Source organism: Impatiens glandulifera, chromosome 1, assembly GCF_907164915.1.
Source record: "Impatiens glandulifera chromosome 1, dImpGla2.1, whole genome shotgun sequence".
Lineage (NCBI taxonomy): Eukaryota > Viridiplantae > Streptophyta > Magnoliopsida > Ericales > Balsaminaceae > Impatiens > Impatiens glandulifera.
In genome coordinates, this window is record NC_061862.1 from 64,626,830 (window position 1) to 64,651,242 (window position 24,413).

A 24,413-nucleotide genomic window follows, 5' to 3' on the forward strand; every position below is an offset into this window, starting at 1 on the left:
ATGGTAGTTTGACAATGAGTTTCATTTTACCCACCATCTTAATATTTTTATCTATAGTATTTTTTTTAATGGGAGAAAAATACTATCCGCATACAAAACAAAGAGGTGGTGTCTTCAAGGGGTTTGTCCAAGTATTATGGGCAGCCTCTCTAAAACGGAAACTAATAATGTTTCCGACGGGCCACTACGATACTCCGCCGCCCGTGGAAGGAAATACAAAGGCACCGCAACTTTCGGATTACTTGTGGTACGTAAAAAAATATATAATGTTAACTTACAAAAGTATTTATTTATTTATTATATACAACATGATTTATGATATTACAAAAAGATTTGCACCAAAATCAATCATATGTGATAACTTAAATACTATATTTAATTATTTGACTAATTATAATTTATATTATTTCTATCAGGTTTCTTAACAGGCTTCAATAATTCGAGAGGACGACGAATTAAGGCCAGATGGAACGCTGTCCAATCCTTGGAAGTTAACACCTACAAAACAGTGGTAGTTTGACAGTGTGTTTCATTCTACCCACCATCTTAATGTTTTTATCTATAGTATTTTTCTTAATGGGAGAAAAATAATATCCGCATACAAAACAAAGAGGTGGTGTCTTCAAGGGGTTTGTCCAAGTATTATGGGCAGTCTCTCTAAAACGGAAACTAATAATGTTTCCGACGGGCCACTACGATACTCCGCCGCCCGTGGAAGGAAATACAAAGGCACCGCAACTTTCGGATTACTTATGGTACGTAAAAAAATATATAATGTTAACATACAAAAGTATTTATTTATTTATTATATACAACATGATTTATGATATTACAAAAAGATTTGCACCAAAATCAATAATATGTGATAACTTAAATACTATATTTAATTATTTGACTAATTATAATTTATATTATTTCTATCAGGTTTCTTAACTAGGCTTCAATAATTCGAGAGGACGACGAATTAAGGCCAGATGGAACGCCGTCTAATCCTTGGAAGTTAACACCTACAAAACAGTGGTAGTTTGACAGTGGGTTTCATTCTACCCACCATCTTAATGTTTTTATCTATAGTATTTTTCTTAATGGGAGAAAAATACTATCCGCATACAAAACAAAGAGGTGGTGTCTTCAAGGGGTTTGTCCAAGTATTATGGGCAGCCTCTCTAAAACGGAAACTAATAATGTTTCCGACGGGCCACTACGATACTCCGCCGCCCGTGGAAGGAAATACAAAGGCACCGCAACTTTCGGATTACTTGTGGTACGTAAAAAAATATATAATGTTAACATACAAAAGTATTTATTTATTTATTATATACAACATGATTTATGATATTACAAAAAGATTTGCACCAAAATCAATAATATGTGATAACTTAAATACTATATTTAATTATTTGACAAATTATAATTTATATTATTTCTATCAAGTTTCTTAACTAGGCTTCAATAATTCGAGAGGATGACGAATTAAGGCCAGATGAAACGCCGTCCAATCCTTGGAAGTTAACACCTACAAAACAGTGGTAGTTTGACAGTGGGTTTCATTCTACCCACCATCTTAATGTTTTTATCTATAGTATTTTTCTTAATGGGAGAAAAATACTATCCGCATACAAAACAAAGAGGTGGTGTCTTCAAGGGGTTTGTCCAAGTATTATGGACAGCCTCTCTAAAACGGAAACTAATAATGTTTCCGACGGACCACTATGATACTCCGCCGCCCGTGGAAGGAAATACAAAGGCACCGCAACTTTCGAATTACTTGTGGTACGTAAAAAAAATATATAATGTCAACTTACAAAAGTATTTATTTATTTATTATATACAACATTATTTATGATATAACAAAAAGATTTGCACCAAAATGAATAATATGTGATAACTTAAATACTATATTTAATTATTTGACTAATTATAATTTATATTATTTTTATCAGGTTTCTTAACCAGGCTTCAATAATTCGAGAGGACGACGAATTAAGGTCAGATGGAACGCCGACCAATCCTTGGAAGTTAAAGATAATTCAAGAAATAAAGGAAGTCAAAATTCTGATTCAGATGTCTCCTTTCCTTCTCACTACAATTTTCTTCTTCGTCCCATCATTGTTCATTAATATTTTCCTCGTCCCTCAAGCAATGAGGATGAATTGTTACAAAATTTCCTTAACAATTCTCATAATAATTATCTCAAACACTCCTCACATCATATCTTCTATGACAACTATGGCATATGATTGCGTTGTTATTCGATTGGTTGGTAGGTTGACCTGTTTCGAAAGGGTGTCACACGCCTTCAAATGATTGGGGCTGGAGTGGGATTTGTTTTTCTATCCATGGTGGTCGCCGGATCAGTTGAGAGTATGTCGAGTGCATCGGCATTGGCACTTGGGGGGACCGTAGGGATTTCACCGATATCTGTATTTGTTGGAATTAAGCTAATTCCATTAATGAATGGAAATAAGATTGTAAATAAATAAATCAAATAAAATTCACACAAATTCAAACGTGAATTAACGGTGAATTTAATCCAAATTATAATTAAATATTAATTGTTTAATTAATATTTAATGCCTAATTAGAAAATTAAAGCATAATGTTAAGATAAACATTTAGCTTTAATTGGCCTATTGGCTAACGTATGGACTCTTCAATTAGCTAGCATTAGCATTGAATGTCTAACATTGCATTTCTGCAAATCAACGTATAGGCTGATGTTAATTAGTTATGGATTAATTAACAAATGAATGAGCAATATTTATTGCTAATAAACGTTTGGATGGTTTTATTTACAGGTTTAATTCTCAGCAATATATACCCATTCATTATTCATTTTACATACACTTCATCCTTCATCTTTCTCACTCTAGAATTCCAAAAAGCCTTTTTCTTGTCTTGTGAGTGTTTCTTCGAGTTCTTCGCTCGATATTTTCTGTTGAAACCCGGTGATTGTTCAGGTACTTTGTCAAGCTCGTTGTGTAGTGATTCCGGTGCTGAATCACTACTAGATTCGTTGTACCCTGGGAGACAGCCATCTGTGACAAACTCTAGCACACGGGGAGACGGTGGAACTGTTTTAAGGGAAATGTGTCTAACACATGCCTCGAATCAACATTTTATCTGGTGATTTCGTTCTTTGTAACATTGTATTTATTTAATTTGTTTGTAACATCGTTTATATATATATTTCTGTTATTTTTCAAGACAAGATTTCTAACAATCTTAAAACAGGTTCTTTGTGCTAAGCTATTTAAGAGCTTGCACCATCGAATATATTTTTTGTCTTTGATGTTTCAGAAATACGAGTCGCGGTGTTGCGGAAGAGATGATGTTCATTTCGAAAAAAAATGGAAAAGATTCATCTCAAGGAATCAACAAATAAAGATAAGTCTTTATTGCATATAAATATGTTTGATTATTAACACATATGTTCTTATGCTGTTAAAGCTTAGTTTTATAAGCTAATATATTTTGATATGTAAATTTTCTCAAGAAACATTAATTTGTATATTCATTATACAAATGTTATATAGAAAATAAATTAGAACACAATAATTTAATTTGTTCTAGTCTTATTTAAAGATTTGTTTGGTTATTAAAATTATTAATAATAATGAATGAAAATAAGAAAGTAACTAATATGTTAGCTTTCAATTTTTATAAAATTTATGGTGTTAAAATTAATTATAATTGAAACATATGGTTTCAGTTTTAAAATAATTAATTATAATCTATACCTTCTTTTTAATTAAACAATATAATTAATAAGAATATGGTAGGATGATTTAATAAATAAAGAGAGATGATATCTTTATTTATACATTGTTTTATATATTACATTTTATTATGATAATAAGTTATGATTTTAAATGTGTATATATTCATTGTTTGGCAGAGTTAAGTTTCTTTAAAAAGAAGACAAAAGGTCGTAAACAGTAATATAACATTGAAAGGGTGCATTGGCGCAGTGGTTCAAAGTTTAGACGTGATGATGCGTGGAGGAAAAGAGGTCATGTGTTCGAATCCAGCTGATGAGATGATTTCTTTTGTAGAAATCAGATTTGTTAAAATGACAGTGGTCATTGATGTTAAAAACCATTCCAATTTCTTGTGTAGAAATTATGAGTTGAATGGGGGTAGTCAATGATTTCTTTATATAAATCGGACTAACTAAAATGACTTTAGTCGTCATTGATATTGAAACCATTCAAATTTCTTGTGTAGAAATTATGAGATGAATGGGATAGTCAATGATTTCCTTGTAGAAATCAGACTTGTTAAAGGTATTGATGTTGAAACCATTCCAATTTCTTGTAGAAATTATGAGATGAATGGATAGTCAATGATTTCTTGGTAGAAATCTGACTCCTTAAAATGACTCTATCTATTGATGTTGGAGATGAATGGTGTAGTTAATGATTTCTTTATAAAATTCAGACTTGAGTCTTGATGTGAAAATCATTATAATTTTCTTGTGTAAAAATTATGAGATTAATGTGTTCATAATGATTTCTTATAAAAAAAAAAAACATGATTTGTCTAAATGACATTAATTATGAATGTTGAAATCATTATAATTTCTTATGTAGAAATTATGAAATAAATTGAGTATAGAAATTTTAATTTCTTAAGATTAAATAAGTTGTTTGTGTTAGAACTTATTCTAATCATGCATTGAAAGAGACAATTATGTAAGTCGAAATATTTTCGCAAGAATTATCTCGGTGAGAATGATCCACCTAGATTTGTTTTGAGCATTGCCGCTTCACGTGGATTATCGTTCATAACACGATAATGTAATTACTTCGATTAAGACATGAGGTACATTTGTAGTTATGTTTTATTTGATCATATTGCTAATTGATTATTATTATAAATCATGCATATTAGCTAATATAAAGATGATTCATGTTATTCATAATAAGTATGATTATCTAGAAATTTATATATATATATATATATAAATTAAGATTTGTTTTCTATCTATTTTAATTTTAATAGATAATTTTGAAATTTGTCACAAATCATGTGTTCTTTGATTGACAAAGATTTCTTATAGAATGTTAAAGGTCATCTAATTAATTAAGAAACGAATAATTGATGACATGAATATTTATTTTTATAATTATTTAGTTTTATATTCGATTAAAGATAAATGATCAACATTCTAATTAAGTGTAATAATTAATATTCTAATTAATTATTATATAATTTTTAAACGGTATTTTTAATGATAAACGAAGTTGTATATATATTTGTTTAAGAATATATATGACATATTATGTATCTGATTTATTGACTATATATATTATAGTTGTTTTGTCGTCGTGGTGACTAAAATTAAAGAAATAATAATATATAATATCATATATATGGATATATTAAATTTGATATAATATAATATATTTGATATACATTGTTTAATTGTATCGTAAAGACTTACTTAATTTGATAATTTTGAAATCAAATAATTACAAGGAAAGTCTTGTTTAATTTGAGAATAATATGGCAAACGTGCCAATATTGCGGGATGCAAACGTGCAACCGAAAATAAATGTTTAAGCGGCTTCGGTCAAAGATGTTTGAAACATTATGATTTCTTTTGTAGAAATCATGTGATATGGTGAATATTTATTTGATTAAATATTCTAATTTCTTTTATAGAAATTAAGTGTTGAAATAAATATTTTATTTGATTAAATATTTTAATTTTTTATACAAGAGATTAGAATGTTTATTCATATATAAATCATTCTTTATCTTATTCATTGTATGATAAGTATAACAAAAGAAATTTGTAAAAGAATTGTGTGACAATTTCTTGATTTGAAAATCATTGATTTAAATCATATAAGTGTGTGATTTAAAAAAAAGGGTATCAACACGAATGTGGGGGCAAATATTTTTATTGATTATAACACAAAAATAATTGTGTATATTATGATAAATAAAAAGATAATTTATTGTTAGAGAAATATGTTCTCTATAAAAGATAAAGTTGCGCAATTTTACAAAAAGAAAGAAAATAACAAGAAAATGTCTTGTTTATATTTGCTGAGTTGGTGCTAAAATCGATATTTAAAATTTGAGGATTTTGAAATCAAGAATCGTGTCATATTTTGACATTACTTTCATAAAATTTTTGAAGAATCAATGTCTTCAAAAAGATTTTATGAAATAAATGAAAAGGAAAGTTTATAAAGTCTTGATATGACTTATAATAAATTTTATAATAATGATATGAAAATTTGATCATACTTTATTAAAAAGTGGATATGACAATTATATATATCATGAAGACAATGAAAATTATTTCATTACGTGTCTTTTGTACGATATTTTTATCGTTGAAAATTACGATAAAAATGGTTAAATCCATAAAGGATATGAATTGCACTAAACGAAATATCACGTTGTTATCAAATGATATATTGATATTATTAAATGAAAGACTTTACGTCTTAAAGTGAATATGTTTACACTTAGAAGTGCAATCTACGTATGGAAATCTTCTAATAAACTTATGATGGATAGATTAAACGTTATAATCTATATTTTTGACTTATGTCGAAAAATAAAATATTTTTATGTAAAATATATAATCGTTTACACGAAGGCAGAATAGTTCAAAGACATTTTGTCTACTAGTTAGCCAAGTAAACAATATTTTCATAAAAAAATAAAATGTTTAAATGGTAAGCATGTACGAATGACTATGCTTCTTATTAGAAGATATTCCAAGATTATCAGAAATTTCTAATTATTGTAATAATAATTTGAAATTAGATAAACTTAGAGTCAATGACAAGTCTAGACATACACGTCTTAGACATAATGTCATTAGACTATACTCTCTAATGGAGTTATCAAATTTGACTATGTAAGTCAAAGATAACATTGTGGATCCACTAATCAAATTATTGAATAGAGAGATAGTTTGAAGTCTTATGAGACATCAGCCTACTATAAGTTGGTATGAAGGAAAACCCAACCTATGCAGACTGGAGATCCCAAGAACTAGGTTCAATGGGACAACCTAATTGTACTAACTTGGAAAGTTATTGTTGAGGATTAATCCTATAACGAAACAATATATATTTTGACGAGGATAAGTATATCGCTTTTAATGATTCTTTGTGAGCAAAGAGATCACCTATGTGAGGGAGAAGTGGGGCCGCTTCGAAAGAATTGCACGGCTCAATTCTAGACCCTCTCACAGAACCAGACGCGTGTTCCATGGCCAAAATGGACACAACCATGAGAGCTTGACATGTATTGGGGAGAATTCTATGTGAAAGTGTGTAATCGTTTACACAAAAGGCAGAATAGTTCAAGGACATCGAGTCTACTAATCAGCTAGTAAAGTTATATGCTTTCACAAGGGAATGTTCAAAGGGTTACACCTACCTATCCTATGTAGAATTCAACTGTTGAACCTTTCACCGGGTTAATCTTTCAATTTCCATTAATGTGGGGGATTGTTGGAATTAAGCTAATTCCATTAATGAATGGAAATAAGATTGTAAATAAATAAATCAAATAAAATTCACACAAATTCAAACGTGAATTAACGGTGAATTTAATCCAAATTATAATTAAATATTAATTGTTTAATTAATATTTAATGCCTAATTAGAAAATTAAAGCATAATGTTAAGATAAACATTTAGCTTTAATTGGCCTATTGGCTAACGTATGGACTCTTCAATTAGCTAGCATTAGCATTGAATGTCTAACATTGCATTTCTGCAAATCAACGTATAGGCTGATGTTAATTAGTTATGGATTAATTAACAAATGAATGAGCAATATTTATTGCTAATAAACGTTTGGATGGTTTTATTTACAGGTTTAATTCTCAGCAATATATACCCATTCATTATTCATTTTACATACACTTCATCCTTCATCTTTCTCACTCTAGAATTCCAAAAAGCCTTTTTCTTGTCTTGTGAGTGTTTCTTCGAGTTCTTCGCTCGATATTTTCTGTTGAAACCCGGTGATTGTTCAGGTACTTTGTCAAGCTCGTTGTGTAGTGATTCCGGTGCTGAATCACTACTAGATTCGTTGTACCCTGGGAGACAGCCATCTGTGACAAGCTCTAGCACACGGGGAGACGGTGGAACTGTTTTAAGGGAATTGTGTCTAACACATGCCTCGAATCAACATTTTATCTGGTGATTTCGTTCTTTGTAACATTGTATTTATTTAATTTGTTTGTAACATCGTTTATATATATATTTCTGTTATTTTTCAAGACAAGATTTCTAACAGTATTTTGGCTGACACCACAGCTCGTCCTTATCGAAATTGCTAATGCTTTCGGAATAATTGGTCTGATTAAAATTTTTTTTATCAAGATTGTCCGGAGAGAATGGGGAGCCATTCGATTTCACTAGTTTATTTGAGTCAAGCCGCTGCGTTATGCGTCAACGTGGGACTTCTCAAAGCTTATAAGGAGTGGTTATCTGGACAGGATTCCTTACACATCGATTATCTTTATCTATTGCTATCCGCTATAGCGGCTATCAATATGATCATTTATTATTGTGTGTCCGTCCGATATCAGTATCGGACTCCCCTCGGGGATCATGGCCACAATGTTTCAAGTATCGAACTTCATGAGATTATAGATATCCACGACGCTACAGATACCGAGGGACGATCTAGTCACGGTAAGGATGAGAGAAATGTCCCTGCTAGTGATATCGACGGTGATCATGGAGGCAGAGACAGAGGCGGTCGGTGATCATGAATATGGGGTGGTGTTGGATGGTGATATGATTTAGAGCATAGATTATCAGGTGATAGAGGAGTATGTTATTCAGGATCATCATCCCAAAGGTGTTTTTGTTATTTGTTTTATGTTGTTATGTCATGTATTTAACTTATTTTATTAATAGGTTTATTCAACTGTGGTAGGCTACATTTATGTCTAGATAAATACATTTTAGTTAACAGGTAGGCGGCTTCATTCAAATTTATATCCTTCATTTTGTGGATTTGATAATTCCACTTGCATTCCTTTAGTTTCAATACATTATAATTTCATATTTGATGAGATCCTAGTTAAGTGGTTACCGATGGCTCTAACATAGGTTGATGAATCACTATTATTTATAGATGCAGCTGAATCACTATTATTTATAGATGCAGCCGAGTCCCTATTATTAAATCATAAAACTAATAGTCTCTAATCCAGTTTAGAACTCATACTGATGAAAGAGATTGTTCCATTAAACATGAGATTACAACTGCTTTTCAAATGAAATGGATAACTTAAATACTATATTTAATTATTTGACTAATTATAATTTATATTATTTCTATCAGGTTTCTATATAGGCTTCAATAATTCGAGAGGACGACGAATTAAGGTCAGATGGAACGTCGTCCAATCCTTGGAAGTTAAAGAGAATTCAAGAAATAGAGGAAGTCAAAATCCTTATTTAGATGTCTCCTTTCCATCACACTACCATTTTCTTCTTCGTCCCATCATTGCTCATTAATATTTTCCTCGTCCCTCAAGCGATGAGGATGAATTGTCACGGAATTTCCTTAACAATTCTCATGATAATTCTCTCAAACACTCCTCTCATCATATCTTCTATGACAGCCATGGTATATGATTGTGTTGTTATTCGATTGGTTGGTAGGTTGACCTGTTTCGAAAGGGTGTCACACTCCTTCAAATGATTGGGGCTGGAGTGGGATTTGTTTTTCTATCCATGGTGGTCGCCGGAACAGTTGAGAGTATGTCGAGTGCATCGGCATTGGCACTTGGGGGGACCGTAGAGATTTCACTGATATCTGTGTTTTGGTTGACACCACAGCTCGTCCTTATCGGCATTGCTAATGCTCTCGGAATAATTAGTCTGATTAAATTTTTTTATCAAGATTGTCCGGAGAGAATGGGGAGCTATTCGATTTCACTAGTTTATTTGAGTCAAGCCGATGCGTTATGCGTCAACGTGGGACTTCTTAAAGCTTATAAGGAGTGGTTATCCGGACAGGATTCCTTACACATCGATTATCTTTATCTATTGCTATCCGATATAGTGGCTATCAATATGATCATTTATTACTGTGTGTCCGTCCGATACCAGTATCGGACTCCCCCCGAGGATCATGGCCACAATGTTTCAGGTATCGAACTTCATGAGATTATAGATATCCACGACGCTACAGATACCGAGGGCCGATCTAGTCACGGTCAGGATGAGAGAAATGTCCCTACTAGTGATATCGACGGTGATCATGGAGGCAGAGACAGAGGCGGTCGGTGATCATGAATATGGGGTGGTGTTGGATGGTGATATTATTCAGAGCATGGATTATCAGGTGGTAGAGGAGTACATTATTCAGGATCATCATCCCAAAGGTGTTTTTGTTATTTGTTTTCTGTTGTTATGTCATGTATTTAACTTATTTTATTAATAGGTTTAGTCAACTGTGATAGGCTACATTTATGTCTAGATAAATACATTTTAGTTAACGGGTAGGCGGCTTCATTCAAATTTATATCCTTCATTTTGTGGATTTGATAATTCCACTTGCATTCCTTTAGTTTCAATACATTATAATTTCATATTTGATGAGATCCTAGTTAAGTGGTTATCGATGGCTCTAACATAGGTTGATGAATCACTATTATTTATAGATGCAGCTGAGTCCCTATTATTAAATCAAAAAACTAATAGCTTCCAATCTAATTTAGAACTCATACTGATGATAGAGATTGTTCCATTAAACATGAGGTTACAACTGCTTTTCAAATGAAATGGACAAGCATGCTTGTTTATAAAGTTCGCTTACGGGTAAATACTGCATTGGAGAGGCAAATTTAGAAGGGGAAATCCAGACTCCTCTACGATGAAACTGTTAACAGAGCCGAAAATCTCTTTTCTTTTATGAGTGCTTGAGTTCTTTTTGTTTCTCTTGCTACCCTTCTGCTCCATATGATAATGCAGCCACACTGTCTCTAAGACCATCAACGATGGCTTGTCTCTTCTTAGCTATACCAAGTCCAGATAAGTACCTTCGATTCTGCTTTCTCCTTCAGCTCGTTTTATTTGCACTATTTTATCTGTTTCTGCCTTTTCATTCACAGCTAACCTAAGTTTAGCAGTTGTGTTTGTTTCACATGCACATTATCATGATCAAGTAAAAAGTATAAAAGAAAATCTATATATATATATATATATACAAATGAAACAAAATGTTACCAAATATAATTTGTATACCAAAATATGATAATCCAAAAATATCACAAATTTATGAAATTTGGATCATGATTCAACAAATAATCTAATCATGATACGGAGATATATACCAAATGAAATACAAACTTAACCTATAATTTTGGAACATGATACTTGTACAAACAGTTATGTAGCATCCTATTTGAGCCTTACCATCAAAAGCATAAGCCTGAATTTGTGCTTTAGTATTACTGAGCTTGTAGAAAGCATTTGAAGCTTTGTCTGCCAAAGCACGATACTGAATAAATGCAACAACCGTCACAAAAACACTATCCTGAAACAAACACAATCGAAACGTTTAATAACGAATTTCAAAAGATTATTATACAAAAATATAACAACATTACACCTTATGTCTCAATCTGCTATAGACGAAGAGATAAAGTTCCAGCTAATTGGCAACCTAAAACCAAGGTAAACAGTGACACCCTGGATTAAGTATGTCATCAAATCTCCCAAATTGTTCCTCAACAGTAACAGTGGACTGATCCACCTGAACACAACAAAGTGCCTGCTCCATAACTCAATCCTAATTGTATTATGAAGGTTCCTATTCTCAACATAACAAAACGTATAAAGAATAATTGCACAAGTTCATGTATCAAATAGCAGTACACAACGAGTCAACGATCGTCAACCATGTTTCTACGATAAACCTTAAGGTAAAGTCAGTCAAAATCATAGAACGTGAGTGAGATTTAAGCACTTTGTCGAGCGGTCAGGCGCTAAAAGATCTGTAGAAGGCATTCGAACAACGAGGATCATGGAGCGAGAATCTTAAATTCTACACTGGATATGTGAATCTTGGTGGTAGAGCGATCGTCGGAGGAGCTAAATGATCTGTAGAAGACACCGTCAATACCATACTTACCAGGATCTTTCAAGTTCCAATTCAGAACCTTTATAACCTCCCTAACAGTTGTGAGTGTAAAAAATGCTTGAAAAGATCCAAGCCATTGAACGAAGTATCCTGTCCCTATCGTGCTAACCATTGCTGCCATTGTTCCTGCAGAATTCGATATTCCTGCAAATTTCGTCGTTATCACAATTACACTAACAAATTCACAATCATACCAGCAAAAATAACTCAAAATCATACCATGGAGTAAGCCTGCATATTGAGGAACAATATTTTTATTATCGTCATGTTTCAGTTTCAGATTCATATTCAAATTAAGATAAGGCACACAATTTGATCAATTTATGTTAATTACCTGCATGTTAAGTAGAAAAGCAGCTTGGATAAAAGCGCTCAAACTCAGAGTGACCGTGATTATAACAGAAGCCATTGTAGGTGTCTTTGTAGAGTTCAAACAGAGTAAAGCTTCCCCTGGTCCAATGAATCCAACCGACTAATAACAATTCACAAACAAAAGATTTTCATCACATGATCAATCAAACTCAGCATTTATATATGGAATCTTTACATAACATATACCTGCATCACTTTCCTCACCAGCGTTAATGAATACCCTTCTCCTATTATGAAATCCGACGACAATCTTGTCACATATCTTGAAACTGCTATTGCTGCCCACAGTACAGCCCTAAACCAAGCTGCTTGCTTTAGATTCACATAAAATACCTAACAAACACTCCATATCATTCTTCATTAGCAAGATATGAGACAATATGATTTACTTACAGTTTTGAAGTAAACATGCATCCATGATAAAAGAAGAAAGTAGCCCTGCATTAATATGAACATGATTCATCAGATAATCAGCGCATATTTGAAAATGATAATGACAAGGCTTACCCAATTGTTAGTAATGTTGGCAAATATGATAGCCCAAGTGGGTATTTCTAGAAAAGGAGTGGCAAAGGTGGAAGCTCTCCGCGATTAACCAGAACATCAATGGATTTTCCTTGTCGGATTAACCCAAGTTCCGACTTTGAAATGATTGGGACCATTTGAAGCAGAGTAAGCCCATGTTGATAGCCGTAACAAACCAAGGGATGCAAGGAAAACAGAAGGGTCTGAAATTCCAATAGAGGAGGAGGACATTGCAATTGGAGTTAACCCTAATCCAATAACATTAATACCCATATGAAAGCCGAGACACTATTAAACGAAGAGATCGGAAAGAGTCTCCCATTATCTCGATTCAAAAACCGAAGCCAAGATTTGCAATGTTGTCGAGAAGGGTCACGAAACAGCATTTTATCAAATAATTTTATAAATAATTTTTCAATCACAAAATTAAGTCACAATCATTTCAAAAGAATAATAAATCTCTTTTATAAGAAAATAATTTGATATTCTTTTTATTTATTTATAACATTTAATTTTATAAATAAAGCATATCTCCTATTCATAACATTTCACCGACTAGTCATCATAAATCAATATTTATAATTTTAATTGATATGAAACACACACAGAAAAGAAGAAAAATACAAAATTAATTTTTTTAAAAATAAAATTTTAAGAAATCTAAAATAAATTAAGGTTAAAAAATTAAGGTAATGATACAAATAAATAAAAAATATTAATTTTAAAAAATAAATTATTTTATCTCATTATATATTAATAACATTTAAAAAATAAAAAAATAAAACATAAAATATTTCTCAAAATTAACCTAATCAAAATTTTTAAATAATACAATGATTATTTATAAAATCTTGAACCTAACTAGCTTAAAAAATTAGTACAATGATAATTCTATTGATTTATTTGAATTTTTTCACAATAATATAAAATAATAATTTGAACTATAACTATATTATACTAAATATATTTTTAATTTAAATTTTATATAGCCACTTTTCAAATAAGTCACGATGCCACCATCTTTTAATGATTTAACTGTTAAGTTAAAAATTTTGCATACATATTTAATATAATTAATTGAAAATACGTTTTTTTAATATTATAATAAAAATATAAATTTTTAGGTTTTATTTTTATTAAAATTTAGGAATAATATAAAATATTTGTTTTATTTTGTGCTATATTGTGAGAACAATAATGACAAAAACAACAAATACATCTAAATTATTAATACTAGTATTATAAAAATGATTACCTGCAGGAATTACATGTAAACAAATATTAATACAAACTTTATTTTATTTTTGCAAAATATTATTTCCAATTTTGTCTACCTTATTTTCTTTGACAATTCAGAAAGTCAAGACTTGTTTGTTTTGATTTAAAGAGTAAATATATCATTTTCCTCTCCTTATATTAAACTCTTGACTATTATTTAAATATGTTTAATTGTAAACTTTAATATTATTTTAAATTTTTTTAATATTTACATATATTTTCATTTAGTTAGATGTAATAAATGAATATATAGATGATTGATCTGGGCTTTTTAGATATAATTTTTTTTAAATCTATTTGTTTTATCATCCATCATTTAAATTAATCATATAATTATTTATTTTGTAAATATTAAATAAAATATATTTAAATAATTAACTCATTGTTTTAAATAACCAATTTTTTTTTTATAAATGTTTCAATTATACTTCCAACACCTTAAGGTCTTGTTCGGAATTGGGGTTTTTTGAAAAAATCTAGAGGGAAAAGAAAAATAATGATTGTTAATGATTTTAAAGAGATAATGATTATTTTTGGTAAAAAGACTTAAAGAGTATTGATATATATAAATAAAATAAAAATAATAATTTAAAATAGAGGGTATTTTAGTATTTTTGTTAATGAAATGAATGATATGATTGTTGAAAAGTGATTGACAGAAAAAATAATTTTGTATGAATTATTTAAAAAACTTAAAGGGAACAAGGCCTAAGGTCATCCTACTTTTTAAACAAAATTGACAACTTATTATTTTTACCATTATTTGTATCTATTCATTCCTTAAATGTTAGTTATTATTTATAATATTCATTTTATTTGAATTTTATTTAATTTATTAACGATAAATTTATTTAATACCCATATTAATTTATAAATAATGTCATAACTTGAATATATTTGTTTTTTATTATAAGGTTTAACCATTTTTTACAATCTTTACCCAAAAATAAATGGATTAATAAAATTGTTTTACTTTTTTCAACAAAATAAGAATAAAAATACGTATAACCATTTTAATTTTTTTAATATTTGTAAAATTATATTATAATATGTGTATTATTTTTTGAATTTAATCTTTTCAATGAATACTAAGATTGAATAAATTGCATATCCTATCAAAGATTATAAGCATAAATTCCTATATATATTTATGTTTCTCCCGTTTATAAAAAGATGTAATATTCATTAATATAATAGGGATTTGCATTGGAAATGACTATTTATGAGATTGAGAGATACAAGAAAAAAAATATAGATTGTCTTAGAAATTATTTTTCTAAAATAATGAAATAATGGGATAAATAAGTACAATTACAAAGATTAAAGAGAATTTTATTATTTGATATTGAGTTATTTGAATTTTTTATATAAAAACATTTATCATATTCATGACCTATCTTTTATCTTTTATTCTTTTCAAATATTAGATTATTTATTTTATCAATAAAATTTAAATTTAAAATATAAAAATATATTTTAATAGTTTAACTTAAATGATTTTACAAATTCACTTTTCATCAATAAAATTTTTTAATTTATATTTTTTTCTCTCACACTCTCGTTATAAGATTTTAGTATTAGTATTATTTGCTAAATAAAAGATTCTATCATTATTTCTATCTCTTTAACCATTCAGAAAAAAACTTGTTTATTTTGGTTTGCGATGAGTTTTATTTTTTGATAAACATATTATATAGCGTTCCAACACTTTTTTTTATTTTACACAAACATGCATCTTCATAAACAAAAAAAGTTTGTTCGTTTAGAAAAAAAAACTAATCCAAACTCATACTAATTTTTATTTTAATTAACTTTCGTTTCTTTGTATAAATATATCAAAATATTATTATTGATCAAAATTTAAATTTATTATGTTTAAACAATTTAAAATCAATTAAATATTGTATGAAAAACAATTATAAATGACATAAATGGGTGCACTTCAAAGTGTTAATTACATTAAATTAATATTCAAATCTATAATTAATTTCAATTACTTTTAAAATTATAGTCCATAATTTATTTTATAATTCATTTTTTTTTATATTTAATTCAATTACTTATAATTTGTTTTCATAATTATTAATAAATGGTGTGTGTTTTCTTAAGTGTTTAAGTTACAGTAGTTTGCTCAAATACTCTTGAATATATCAGCATTATTAAATTGAATCAAACAAGACCTAGCATTTTTATTTTCTTTATTTATTTTTTCTCTATAACTACCCTAAGTTATAAATAAGTTTAATATTAATAAATATGCCTACCCTTAGGTGTCTCCAAACATTTAATAAAAAAAAACTGAATCAACAATCCCTAAGTTGGATATTTCTCAAATGTTATCTAGGTACATTTATTTTTGTTTGTTGTTATATTAAATATTTATATTCTCTTTCATTAATATTTAATTCATGAACAAAATAAAAGAAACTTAATATTCAACTATATAATTTCTAATTTTTTTAATATCTAGTTACTCATATTATCAATTAAAATAGTTCTATTTTATTTTAGTTTTAATTTAAAATATAAATATAAAAGACTTTCTATATAGTATTTTAACCAATTAAAAAAATATATATTTTCATCAAATAATTATCAATTTAAAAAAACAAAAAAATAATAGTACTCATATTTTGATTTAAACGAGAATATCCAGTGGCACTGAAGTTCTAAATATTTATCCAACTTTCAATAGATGACAATTTATCTTAATTACTGTGTAATACAATTTTAAAACAAAATATTTTACTAAATTAAAAAATTAGTTTCTATTATTTTAATATTTGCTGTATGAGGCAGGTACATCCCATGTATTATCTTTTATTTTTCTATTATATTATATTTTAATTTAAATTTTGTTTGATAAAAATTATTTCAATAACTTATTTAATTATTTAAATAATTCATAATCTTATCACAAATACTTTTTATTAATTATTTTAATTAATTAAATTTACTCTAAACTATCCCATATCTGTCCCATAGAATTTGCTTTAGAAAATGACCATCTTCCTAGACCGATAGTGATAGAGATTCCATTAAAGGAAAAGAGGATGAAAAATTAGGTTATTGATAAAAATAAATTATAATAAAATAAGAATAACATTTATTTTATTTTACATTCCTCTTAAAATAACTAAGACTATCATTTTTTTATTTATCTTCAGAGTTATAAATAATATTGTTTAACTTTTATATATATATAATCTAACACTTTTTTATTTAATAAGCCTATATAACATTAAATTTGTTGATTAATTTGATATAATTATTTAATTTAAATAAATATTTATTTTATTGTGATCACTTTATTTAAATTAATCACATTAAATTATCTTTATTATCTTTTTAAATTTGTGGACATCACATTAATTTTCTTTAAATATATTTTATTTATAATTATCATTAAAATTTATAGATTATTAATCAAAATTAATTATAAAATCAAAATTATAAAATAATATAAATTTAATATTTATAATTAATAAAATTCTGTTATAATTTAATATACATCAATTATAAATAAAATATTCATTAACTGCCTATAATAAAAATAAATATTTATAAAAAATGCTGAATAGTTTAAAAAAGGTTATTATTTAGTGTTGATCAGAAAATTATGATTGATATTTCTGACCTATATTGAATAAAGAAGAAGAAAGAAGATAATTGTGAAAAACAAATATAAACATTGAGAAAAGCATAAAAGAGTGGAGTTTTTTTTTTTCTTTTCTATATATGTAATATAAACTTTTAAAAAGAAAAATATTCCTTTTTCTTAAAATATACATGAGGATGATGGATTCTTCATCAAATTTATTTGACCGTTGATGAGGTCCTATTTATAATTTTATAATTTTTTTACTAAATTTCATTAAGTTTTAAATAATTAATTTATATATATATATTTATAATTTTCAAATATAACTTAATTTAAATAGTGTTTTTGATTAAAAATTTATAAAAACCACATCTATGATATATTTAAAATGGTTTTGATAATGAGTTATATAAATTTAGAAAAATAAAAGTATTTTTAAATTATTTTATTAATAATTTTTCATTCATAAAATTAAGTCACAATTATTTGAAAAGGAATAATAAATCATCTTTTATAAGAAACAATTTGAGATTCTTTTTATTCATTTGTAACATTTAATTTAATTTAATTTAATTTAATTTAATAATTAAAGTATTTTTCCTATTCATGACCCTTCATCAACTAATCATCCTAAATCAATACTTACAATTTTAATTGAGGATGAAACACAAAAATTATTTATATCATTATATCATTATCTGAAAAAAGAAATTACAAAATTAGTTTTTTTATTATAATAAGATTTGTTTCAACTAATCATCCTAAATCAATACTTACAATTTTAATTGAGGATGAAACACAAAATTTATTTATATCATTATATCATTATCTGGAAAAAGAAATTATAAAATTAGTTTTTTTATTATAATAAGATTTGAAGAAAACAAAAATAAATTAATATTATAAAATTAAGATAATGATATAAATAAATAAAAAATACATCTTTAGGATTTATGTTCTCATCAAAATCTTGTTAATCTAATCTTAAATAAATTATTATTAAAACATAATCTAATTAGTATTTAATCAATCAATTAATTAATCAAAATAGTAAGATACTATTTATTTTAAAAAACAATTATTTTATCATCATATATTAATACTATTTTATTTTATTTTTCAACATCAATCAAGATTTTTAAATAATCCATCGATTATTTATAAAAATATCCTGAACCTAACCAGCTTAAAAAAATAAGTACAATTATGAAGATTCAAGAATAATTCTATTGATTTATTTGAATTTTTTTACAATAATATAAATAAATAATTTGAATTTATAATAATATTATATTAAATATTTTTTTAATTTAAATTATATATAGCCAATTTTCAAATAAATCATGATGTCACATTGTTTTTATTTCTTAAAACTAAGTTAAAATTTCTGCACACGGTTAATATAATTAATTGAAAATACAAAATTTGAGGTTTTTTTTAAAATAAACTTAATAAATTAAAACCTAATAATAGTTAACTTCCAGAATAAACTTTGATTAATTTTTTTTTTTATCAATTCATAATACATGGGAGTAATAATAATAATTGATATTTATGGAGTTTAATTAAATATGAATAATATAAAATAATTGTTTTCCTTTCATTCGTTATAATTGTGGGAACAATAATTATATAGGAGCAAATATATATAAAATTTTAATACTACTATTAAAAAAATGATTGCTAGTTTTATTTTTGTTAAATATTTTGGATCATTCGCTAAATATAAATTTTAATTTATTTGATAATTCAGAAAGTTAGGTTTGTACAAATAAAGGCGCCTATCAATAAGATAGGCCGAAGGCTTCGGGATCGAGGTATCATTAGCCGAATCAGACCCTGAAAAATAGCATGTCTCTCCTATCCTCTACTCATGTGGGTGAGGAAGGAGAGGAGAGACTCTGTTAAATGGTTAAGTAGGTGCAGCTTTTCCATTGTTGCAACTTGGGAGGATTTGAGACCTCCTAAACCCAGATTACAACCAATCCTCTCTTGCTCGTTGTCGCCAGAGTAATTCCGATTGTACTAACACACCTTTCGCTCGTACAAGGCGGCGGCGAATGCGGCATTTTTTCTGGTACTCGTATTTTCCCCTCTTTTTGGCCCAATTCCCCAGTCGGCCGAATCCGCCACTTTCGGCGAATCAACGTCGACCTTTCTCCCTATACTAAACTCTACACAATTATTTAAATATGTTTATTATAATCTTCAATAATATTTTAAACTTTTCTATTATTTACATATCTTTTAGTTTAATAAAATGTAAGAAGTGAATACCTAAATTATTGTTCTTTGATATAATTTTTTCTTCTTCTAATAGCCTGTTTGTTTTATCATCAATCATTTAAATTAGTCATATAATTATTTATTTATATTTTTTTATAAGTATTAAATAAAATTTATTTAAATAATTAACCCAAATTGTTTCAAATATACTTCCAACAACCTTAAGGTCATCCTACTTTTTAAACAAAATTGACAAATTATGATACAAAAAGCATTTTTATAAAAAAAAAAAAAGAAAAACAAATTGACAAAATTATGATACAAATATGCATTTTTACTTTTTTACAAACATGCATTTTTATATTAAAAAAACTAATTCAATATGATACTAATCAAATAAAACTAGATAATATAACATGAAAAACAAGTTTTTTTTTTTTTTTTTTTTAGAATAATAATATTATTATCTTTTAATAAAAATTCATTAACACACTTTAAAAACATAAAAATAAGCCTAAAGCTAACAAGGCATATTTGAACAAAGAAAAGAGAAAATGATGTATATAGGTGCATAAGAAAATTGATTAAAATTTGTGGCAATCACTTCCGTACATAATGAAAAGGGATAATTTGAAGCTTGTTTGATATTTGATTCATAAGAAAATTTTAATTAGTAAACAAAAGTATTGTTTAATAAAATAAAAAAAAATTAATTGAGATTTGATAAACTGAATTATTAAAAATTTATTTGAAATTTTAGTTATTTTTTAAAAAAACTTCCAAATGTTAAAAACTATCCTCGTTTAATTTATAATTATTTACATAGTTTTGTTTGATGTAGTGAGAGAAAGAAAGAAAAACAAACCCTAAAACCAAACAAACATCTTATATCTTGTTTGAAGAAAAGCAAAAGAAAAAAAATTACAGGTACTGTCACGATTAAGAAGAAAGAAGAAAGAAGAAAGAAGAAAGAAGAAGAAAACTTCCCCTCCCCCACACTTTGACTGCGAGGATGGCGAGGAAGAAGTTGTCCGAAGAATCCCTCGATCGAACATTTGACCCAAAGCCAACACCGAACTAAAGTCCTGTGCTCTCTCTCCCTCTCCCTCTCCCTCTCCCTCTCCCTCTCCATCTCCATCTCCATCTCCATCTCCATCTCCATCTCCATCGCCATCGCCATCGCCATCGCCATCGCCATCGCCATCGCCATCGCCATCGCCATCGCCATCGCCATCGCCATCGCCATCGCCATCGCCATCGCCATCGCCATCGATCGATCTCTCTTCAGGAGGAGCTCTAATAACCAACCAGATATTCAGCCAGAGAAAAATCAACACTCTCACTGCTGATTATAACCTGTAAGTTCCAGATCGATTGATATCCCTAGCTATGTCTGCTGTTCCAGATTGATATACTAGCTAAATTCTGATGCTGATCAGGGTGTTTTTGTTTTGATTGGAAACTTTATTTATTTATTATATTTATTTTGATTGTAAGGGCAGTGATGGTGAATTATCTGTGTTATGATATACACATAAATGACACGTGCATTTCCCATAAACTGTGTCAAGGACGTGGAATCCAATTATTGAAGACACAAAAATATATTTCAGTCTCCTCTTTAAGTCAGAAAATAAACTTTTCTCACCCAATATTTCTTTGAAGTAAACAATGCCACATGAAGATATGGATGAGAATCTCAGGCTCCTCTTTAAGTCAGCAGGTATAAAATCCCAACTTTTATAGTCCCTTGGTGGATGAGATGATGTTGGAAGACCTCTCTTGAGAAGATACGAGGAACAATAATCAACATTTTCGCCCATCTTTCTGCATTCTTAGGGTTTTTCTTCCACTTTCATGGAAGATTATTGCCAACAAATTGTATGACATGGAATATCAACAAGATATTTGAAAAGTAGATGAAAATGTAATCAAAATGAGTTTAAAAGCAAAAAAACATTCGTCCTTCTTTCTTTGCTAAATTCAACACCACCACGGGTGTTTCGGATAAGATGATTGTAGAAGAATGAAAATGCTTTGAAGATTCAGAAATTACTATGTAATGATGTATAAACATAATTCTTCACGCTTTAAAATCCATGGATCTTAATAAACAAATTCGAGAAAGATAATAAAGTATAATGTTCATGCATTCGCTTTTCTCAACAAATAATCGTCAAAATGTAGGAATTATGAATGCACAATTGGAGAGAGAGAGCTTACAGAACGTTCCAGCATGAAGGACAGGCTTGTGGCTGTATGAAGAGGAGACGGCAGCAGATAGAAGAAAGATTAGATATGGAATTTCAGCTCTTTGCTATTAAATGGGAAGTGACTACTGTTATTCATACCAATTGTTCCTAAGGCTAAATAAGCAGAGAAAATTGCCTCCCAATATATTTAATTTTATTTATTATTATTTAATAGGGTTTTTCAGGGTTATACCGATTGATTTTAACACAAATCAATATTATACATGTTTGTTTAACTATGGTTATAACAATATTATTAGAATAATACCAAAACAACCGGTGGAGGTGATCGACACATGTCAAAACATTAATCAATGTTTTAATGTTTTTTATTTGTGTATAACGTAGGAATGACAAGGGTGACTTCCTGAGCGCATCGTACCACCCTACCATCGTACCACCCTACGGTTAATCTTTTAACAAACACAACGGTTGGTGGAGTTAGTGGAGAAGTAACTCGCAGATTCTCGACCAATGAGCATTTGGAACCCAACACACTCTCGATCCTTTAACCTCGGTTATGGCAAGAGTTAACAATTTTTGAAAGGCAAGCGTGCCCTCACTTAGCATGAATGGCGTCCAAAATCACTTTTTACAAAATCTCTAGAGAAGTGGATACCAAGTCTATCGATAAAAGTGTTAAATTTGGTCTGACTTTGGCATTCAAACCTTAAATACTAGCCAACATGGATTATTTAATAATAAGTTAGAAGGTGTACCATTTTCTATACATGTTATTTTGTAGCTAACTTGGACAGTAACAAACATTCAATACTTTTTATAATTCTAAGGCGACAAAATTAGAATTGGATTTGAGTTTCAAATTCCAAATTCTACTTAATATAAAATTGGATGTTTATGATTTTTATTTTTTTTAGTTTCATCGTTTCTACTATGGATTTATAATTATAATTATTATGTCACAAATTATTTATATTAGATATGTTGAATGAGTCTTTATATTATAAGTTTAAAGTATCTCACTCATCAATGAGATATTAGAGATTAACTAAAGAATAGTGCTTCTATATTAAATGAATATTGAATAGTCTTGAATTCTCTCCATTAGTCTCATTTCTAAGCGAAGAATATTCACTCATTTTAATATACTAAAATTTAGTATGTGCATTTGCACGAGTGAGTAATGATATAAAAATAGTGGAAAAAAAATATGAATAGCATTTATAATTTTATTTTTAACCGTGTTAAGTTTAAGGATGGGTAAACTCACAATCCGACCCAAGTATGTATTACTCTCACATATATATCAAAATTAACCACAGCCCTCGAACCCGAACACTTTGAAAATTAAGCATCATTATATATATTAGTTAGTTAAAAAGTTGAACTTATATTTTTAAGAATGTCGCGCGCTGATCAAATTTGGTGTTGAATTAAAATATAAAGTCTTATTAGCCTAGTTGGTTAAAATGTTGGACTTGTTTTTGTTAGGTTGCAAGTTCAAAACATACATATAATATTTTTTAATTTTATTTTTAACCGTTTTAAATTTATGCATGAGTCAACCCACAATCCGACTCAATTATCCATTTACTCACATATATATCCAAATTAACCATATTTCTCGACCCGACAATACGAACACTTTGAAAATTAAACATCATTATATATATATATATATATATATATATATATATATATATATATATATATATATATATATATATATATAACAAAAAAAAATTATGTTTTAAACAGGTTAGTTATATGTAAGTTGGTGGTTGTTCAAAATATATTGAGCCAGTATAATTTATGCTAAATACTATGTTTAAAATGTCATCAACATGTTGATTCGAGTTAAATTGTATTACAACTTACAACTAGTCATTTTAATTTTAATTTGAGCAAACTATGTTAAACAAAAACAAAATTAATAAAATATCAAATTATATTAAATTGATATAAAAAATTATATTAATTGGACAAGAACGAGCTAGTTAAGAACATGATACTTTGAAATTATAAAACCATGTTCATTTGATTTGAATTCTATA

At 28.0% G+C, this 24,413-nt stretch overlaps 1 long non-coding RNA gene and 1 pseudogene across 1 annotated transcript; one reads left to right on the forward strand and one right to left on the reverse strand.

The window, feature by feature from the left end:
* The window catches only part of LOC124930258, a 49,717-nt pseudogene extending 26,645 nt beyond the window's left edge, over positions 1-23,072 (forward strand).
* Positions 12,743-13,104, reverse strand: LOC124918735. The gene is made up of 3 exons (XR_007097510.1): positions 13,024-13,104; positions 12,910-12,954; positions 12,743-12,811 (listed from the first exon to the last, which is right to left on the reverse strand). It is a non-coding gene; the product is annotated as an uncharacterized LOC124918735 (long non-coding RNA).
* Positions 23,073-24,413: the final 1,341 nt, after the last annotated feature.